The sequence below is a fragment of the Eptesicus fuscus genome, chromosome 15 (assembly GCF_027574615.1).
Source record: "Eptesicus fuscus isolate TK198812 chromosome 15, DD_ASM_mEF_20220401, whole genome shotgun sequence".
NCBI classification, from domain to species: Eukaryota; Metazoa; Chordata; class Mammalia; order Chiroptera; family Vespertilionidae; genus Eptesicus; species Eptesicus fuscus.
In genome coordinates this window covers 50,511,790-50,519,091 of record NC_072487.1, presented here as the reverse complement: position 1 = coordinate 50,519,091, position 7,302 = coordinate 50,511,790, and positions in this window count along the sequence as shown.

Genomic DNA, 7,302 nt, shown 5'->3' with positions numbered 1-7,302 from the left:
GCATCGTGCTAGATCTTCTCATTGCCTCAAAGAGGGAGACAGACTGGACTTCTGTCCACATTCTGCAGGTGAGAAACCGGAGACTCGGAGAAGGAATGGAGTTCCTCATGCTCAAAGGGTGAGCCAGGGCTCTGGACCCAAATCCTCTTCTTCTGATGCCCAGGCCACGGCTAGTCTTTCCATTTCCCCGCTTTGTGGCTGTTGCTTTCAATCCAAACGATGGTTTGTTTTGAGAGTACAAGATAACACATGCCCAGTGTAGGAGGTTTGGACAAAAACCAAAGCAGTATTAGAAGGAATGATATCCTCTGGGTTTGACTGCTCTCAACGGTTGGAAGGAATTTCCCTCTGTTTGGTCATTTTTATACACTGACACTTTTATGTGACTAAGATTATAGGTGTACAGTTATACCTATGATTCACTTAATTTTATATCATATCCATCCCTGCTGTGTTAATAAAAAAAACTTTGTTGATGTCATTTTAATGTGTGAATTTTTAATTCCATGGATATGCCATAATTATTGAGTTGCCATGAATTGGTGGACAGTTGCTTTGTTTCCAATGTTTCTCCTGTAAATAATGATGAGATGAACATCTTTGTTCAGAAAACTCGATCCACTTCGGTTATTTTCTCAGGACTGGCTTGTAGAAGGGGGAGTGCTGGTTCAACAGGTCCATGGACCCGCACACTCTCACCAGCAGGTGCTCAAGGAAATCGCTCTCAAGTTGATACAACTGTCCTTCACAAGCAACGTAACTTCTAAATTAGTTAAATAAATTTAACAGAAAACTGTACTCTTTAACTTCTCAAAATCATGCTTTGAATGTTTTAAAACGTATTGTTCGTATGTCTGACAGCTTTGGTGGGTGTTAAACTTACTACACGTTTCAGCTGAAACACAGTGAAGATACTTAAATTCCTAGATGCCACCGGACTGAGTTAAATGCTCCTATTGTATCTAAGCTGCCCAGCAGCAGAGATTCACAAGAGAGGGTCTCACAGCAACCTGGCCAGCCCCGACCCATCCTCTGAAATCCAGGCTTGAATAAGCACCTGTCCGTTCTTGGACACAAAACAGAATCTTCAAACTTAACAAGTCCCAAATAGAACTCTGTGTGCCAGTGCCCCTCTGACAACTGTTCCAGCCTCAATTTTTACCGTAAGTAAATGGGGGCACCGTCACCCTCCTGGTTGCCCAGGCCAAAAACCTATGCACCATCCTTCCCTCACCCTCCTCATCCAATGCATCAGGGAGTCCCGTCTGCCCCTTCAATGTATATCCAGGCTGCACCCCTTCAGTTGGTGCCCATGCTCCTTTGCAGGCCATTCTTCCCACTTCAGAGCATGTTTCTCCCCAGCTCAAAACCCTCCATGGCTTCTTGTCACGTGTGGGAATAAAACCCCAGTTCCCACACAATCTGTGTCCCGTCCAACTCTCCAACCTCATCTCCCACCACCTGTTCCTCCTTGCCTCCCCTCCAGCCACGCTGATGTCCTTCCACGCTCCTTCCTTGAGGTCAAACCTCCACGCTCCTTTCTGCCACAAGGCCTGGAATGTGTTTCATCCGGATGGTCACACCGTGCTCCCCTGCACACCACTCGGGTCTCTGCGTGAAGGGCACTGCTCACCTGTCTAAGATGAAACCCTCCCATTGCTTCCCACCCCCTACTGCTTTCTTCTTTTCCGTCATTCCCATGGCTGCCTGACAAACCATCTCTTCGTGAGTTGGCTTCCTGACTGCCTCCCCACTGAATGTTCACTCCATGGGGGAAGGGCCTTCCTCTGTTGTGTTTATTGCTCACGCCCAGTACCCAGCACAGGGCACACTATACGGTAGTGCTTGGCACACAGTGGTGCTCAATAACCATTCATTAATGAATGAATTAATTAATGAAGTAGAAAGCTTTTATTATAAAGAATGTACATTAGATTTTGGCTTATTACAAAAAAAAAAAAAAGGACAAGCTTGAACTACCCTTGAGAGAGAGTAAACTATCAAGACTTTGTCAAGTGTAAACCACTAGATAAATGGAGGTGATTACCCTTACATTCAATATGGCATTGTGCCAGATGCTGTGCGCTCTGTAAAAACGGACAGGACATAGTCTCTGCTCACATGAATCAACATATCAGCTCAAGAGGCTCTTGTCCAAGAGAAACAGTTTGTTGTAAGTACACTAAATTTCTGAGTATATTGGAGCCTATTTAAAGAGAGCATTTGGGAAAGCAATCATGTTCGCTTTAAGAATAGAACTTTGAAAATTAATTTTGTTTTCAAACACTAATAAAAATAAGTGCTTATCAGAAGCTATCTGCATGTGAAAAAAGAACACCTTGTCGATAAAGTTTAATTTTCTGTAAAGTAAGTGGACCCCATTTCTGGTTTCTGTAACTTGCCCCGTGAAATGACCTAGCTGCTGTAAGTATGCAAGAGTGGCATCTAGTGGCCATTCCCATAAACTCCAGCTCCGTGAAAGTTCTGAGAGACTAGTGGATGTCATCTCATCCATCTCTCCGGTGGTTACCAGATTTCCAGATTTCACAGATGTATAAATGTTTTGTTTTTAATGTATTTTTATTAGGAGAGGGAAAGAGAGATAGAAACATCAATGATGATAGAGACTCATTGATCTCCCCATTTGGGATTGAGCCCGCAACCCGGGCATGTGCCCTGACTGGGAATTGAACCATGACCTCCTGGTTCATAGGTCGATGTTCAACCACTGAACCACACTGGCCGGGCTAAATGTTTTTTAAATGGAGACTTATATGGAGTTGCTAAGAGTAGGTGGTCCTCATCTAAGTACCCTTCCCTGTGGCTGGTGTCACATTATAAGCAGTAGTGTGCTGGAGCTGACTCCCTCAGGCTGGAGAGAGCCAGTCATGCACATCTCTTTGTGACTCTCAGTGACGTCACACAGGTAACTTGAAATTGACCACAGAAGTATTTATACCTCCCTTCAGAAACTGTCAAGTATTACATATCAGGGTGTTGGGTTTTTTTACATTTTTTTTCAGAGAGTCAGTTTACTAGCATACACACTAGTTATAAGTGTGTGCTTGTGGTCTGTGCTACTTCAAACAGTAAGCCATTTTTATAAATAAAATAAATTGTAGTAAGTTTATACTTATAGAATACTTATACAAATCCTATGAGTATTGTCACAAAAAAATAACACATTTTAGAAGCAAAATAAGCCCGTTATATTGGCGATTTCAGCAAGTGATTCTGTGTAGTGCTATCAATATTGCTAGTAGATATGAACGTTAACGTTACCTGAAAATTTCCCAATAATGGTCACTGGCATTTCCAAGTGTTTGAGTATTCACTACAGGCTACAGTTATTTGTAAGTACCTAACGGAAGAGCTGTAAAAAGAAGATGTGATTGCTGCAGAATACTCCAACGTGAAATCAGACTGCTCTAACATCCTTGGTCAGTGCTCATACAGGAGTCAACCAATGAATGCATTAATAAGTGGAACAACAAATCAGTGTCTCTCTCTTCTTCCTATGTTCCTTCCTCTCTCTAAAATCAATTTTTAAAAAAATAAAATGAGCTTTTATGAAGCAACATGTGCCTTAACACTCAACTGAAAGATGTTTGAGACATTCTTAATTTAACCAACATTAATGCAAAATAAAGTGTTCTATGTCTGGAATATGTCATAGGTCAAAAACAAGGTCAAAATTATCAGATGGAGCAATTAATGCTTTGTGTTATTAAAGTTCTTTTTAAAAATATTTTTATTGATTTCAGAGAGGAAGGGAGAGGGACAGAGAGATAGAAACATCAATGATGAGAGAGAATCATTGATCAGCTGCCTCCTGCACGCCCTCCATTGAGGATCGAGCCCGCAGCCCGGGCATGTGCCCTTGACCAGAATCGAACTCAGAACCCTTCACTCTGTCTACTGAGCCAAACTGGCTAGGGCTAAAATTCATTATTAAGTAATAATTTTTAAATTTTAAATATTTGTGATATTCTTTTTTAATTTTTATTTGGCATTTATCTGTGTTAATGTTCTCTTCTTTTTAATGTTTTCTATAATATGTCTATATCAGGTACAAGTCATTTTTACATGTTATTGAAATAATCTTGTCACAATGTATTGGTTCATAATAGTAAACTATAAAACATACTTTTTACTGAGAACATCTGAAATTTAACATCATACTATCACAGAAATTTATTCACTGTTTCTTCTTATGGTCACTCGTTGTTTAAAAGTCATATAAATAAAATGTTATAAAAAACGCAGGACAATTTATGATCTCAGGAATTCCTGAGAATTCCTGGATCCCAATGTATCGTTACTGAATGCTAAAAATTAGTATCAGTTTGGAATTTGGACACATTCTGGACCATTGACTTGCAGGCTTCTTTCTATCAAACAAAATCTACGTTGGACAGAGAAGATATAAAAGAGGCCAAAACGAAGCTCTGGCTGTGGAGACAAAGAAAAAGGAGACGTGATTCTGTCCTGAACTTTGTGACCAAGCTGCTGAGTGACGGGGGGCCTGTCACTGTGGTGTCACTGAGTCTTGGTTTCCTCATCTCTCAGCTGCAGTTGATACAGCTCTCCTGGGGCCCAGGCTCCTGCGGGAGACGCTGCTGCTGAGAAGCTTTGCAAACCTGGGGCACCTGGTGGATGTGAGGTGCTAGCCTCCACACACCTGCTACAGCCTGTGGCGTGAGCACCATGGAGAGGGCAAGGACTGGAGCCCCAGACCCCACAGCCAGCCTGGCCGCTTTCCTGGGTCTTGGTCTGTCTCTCTCTCTCTCTCTCTCTCTCTCTCTCTCTCTCTCTCTCTCTCTCTCTCTCTCTCTCTCTGCCAGTGCCTATCCCTTTTAAGGGCTGGGCCTTCAATATCAACCATACCTTGGGTTTAAATGAGAGTCATTCAATAACTAGTTGGGATCAAACATTTTCTCTCTCTGAGAGTTATGGATTATAAAAAAGGGGAGTGTGACTAATGAGGAAGTTCCAAGTTCACTGAAATGGGGACCAGGAAGTTGTATTTCAGTCTAGAACTGCCGTAAAACGTAGAGGCACCGGTCAGTTCCCTCTCCGAACGTCAGGTCCACAGCTGCGCAAGGCCAGGAGGGCCTGCAGGACCCCACGTGGGCCTCGGGGAACTCTGCTGCCTCACACCCACGCTGAGCAGAGGCGCCAGGAAGGGCGTGGATTCGGTTCAGCTGTGGCCTGAGAGCTCTTGCTAAGTGGAGCTCTGGTATTGCTCAACCCAGAGAGCTCTCCTCGCAAACTAAAACCACTTACTGAGCAGGAAGAGTAACGTTTGCTTGTCTTAACCTTTGTACCATCTTTTAAAAGAAAAACATTATCACACGGAACAAAAGCCAACACATGCCTGTGAAAATAAATCCAATACAGAAGCAAACAGTGCCAGCTTCCTCCTCCCTCCAGGCCTGTTGTCTCCGTGGCAGCCATATCCTTCCAGACTTTTCTCGACATTCGTACAAACACATACACACACGTGTAATTTAGGAGTGTTCTTGCTTTTGTTTTTGTTTTCTACGGAGAAGGGATATCTCTTCATTGGCTCTTTTTTTTTATGAAACCATTTTGTAACTGGCTGGGTTTTTTTTCTCTATTTATAATGGGCAGTTTCCAAGTTAGTTTGTTTTTGTAATGGCTATTAATTCATTTTGTGGCTGTACTGTAATTTTTTTATTTCCCTATAGATGGATTCTTGGAACTTATGTTTTACTATTAAGAATAATAGTGCAATCCCTGGTCAGGGCACATACAAGAAGCAACCCATGGCCCAGGGGGGTGACTCGGTTGGTTGGAGCACCATCCTGGACACCAGAAAGACTGAGGGTTCGACTCCCAGTCGGGGCACATACCTGGGCTGCAGGTTTGATCCTGGGGCGGGGCAGGTACGGGAGGCAACCAATAGACATTTCTCTTTCCCATAAATGTTTGTCTCTCTCTCTTTCTCCTTCATCTCTCTTTCTACAATCAATAAATTAAAGAAGAAAAAGGATAAGACTGTATATGTGTGCACACTTGTGCAGGTGCTTCCATAGGGGACAACTGGGGTCGCGGGAGGTGCACACGTACAGCGCCTAGCACAGGGCCGTCTCCACGCTGTTGCCCTTACCCTGCTGGCGCCAGCATCTGAGAAGTGCGATTTGTCGCCCCACTTGTATCTGTAAGCTCGTCCAGTCCACCCATCCCGAGCCCAACAGCCTTCTTCAGCTCCCAGACTGCAGCCCCTCTGATGCCACCTTCCTCCGTTCTTTGGCCCCGAAGCATGGGATTGACAAGCAGAGCAAATCCAAGCCTAGATCTTGGTGAGCACTAAAGGTTAAGTCAAAGATACGTCGCTGATGAAACCAATTACCACACACTTAGAGGCTTAAAACACACACATATTATAACACATGTGTTAGGTAGATAAGGGTATTATCTTACGGTTCTGGAGGTCAGAGTCCAGGATGGGACTCATGGGCTCGAGTCCAGGTCTCTGCAGAGCTGGCCCCTTCTATCCCCGAGTCTTTCTCACGTCACATCCCTCTCCCTGCCTCCCTCGCCTTTCTCTTCCACTTTAAGGCCCTTTGATTGCCTTTTTATGACATTGGGCCCACCTGGGTAATCCAGGACAACCCTCTTTTTAGGTCAGCTGGTTAGCAACTGGAATTCCCTGTGCCATGTAATGTGCCATATTCACAGTTCTGGGGATTAGGATGTGGACACCTTGGGGAGACCAGTATTATGCCAACCACAGGCACCAAGTCTGAAGGAACAGAGCCCACAGCAGCCTTCTGAGGAGATTAGAGCTGTGTCTGAGAAAGATCCCTCTGGGCCCGGGGCTGTGGTGGGGCAGGGCCAGGGACACTGCCGTGGTGAGGTCTGTGCAAGGACAGGACAGTGGGCATGGGGAGGGGTGCAGGGAGGGTCAGGCTGAGGGCAGCGCTGTGCCCGCATCTCAGAAGTCCCCGAGGACACAGGGCCTCTCTGTGTGATGCACCACAGCCCTGGATTCCTCAGTGGGGCCTGTGGGAGGGAGGCTGGAAAGGCCTAGGCGGCGGGAAGTCACAAGGGGTGGCAAGGAAGCCCCTCCCAGCAATGGGGCCTGATGTCACCTCTACAACTCAGAGGAGGAGCTCCTGGGCAGGTTCTGCAGCCTGGCCTGGACCTCGGATCAGGATCCATGTGCTGTCCCAGGAGGCACGGGGCGGATGTGGGACAGCCAGGCCTGACCCCAGGCTAGGTTGAGTCCCAGGACACTCCCTCTACTCTCCACCCACCCAAACACACCCCTCAGGC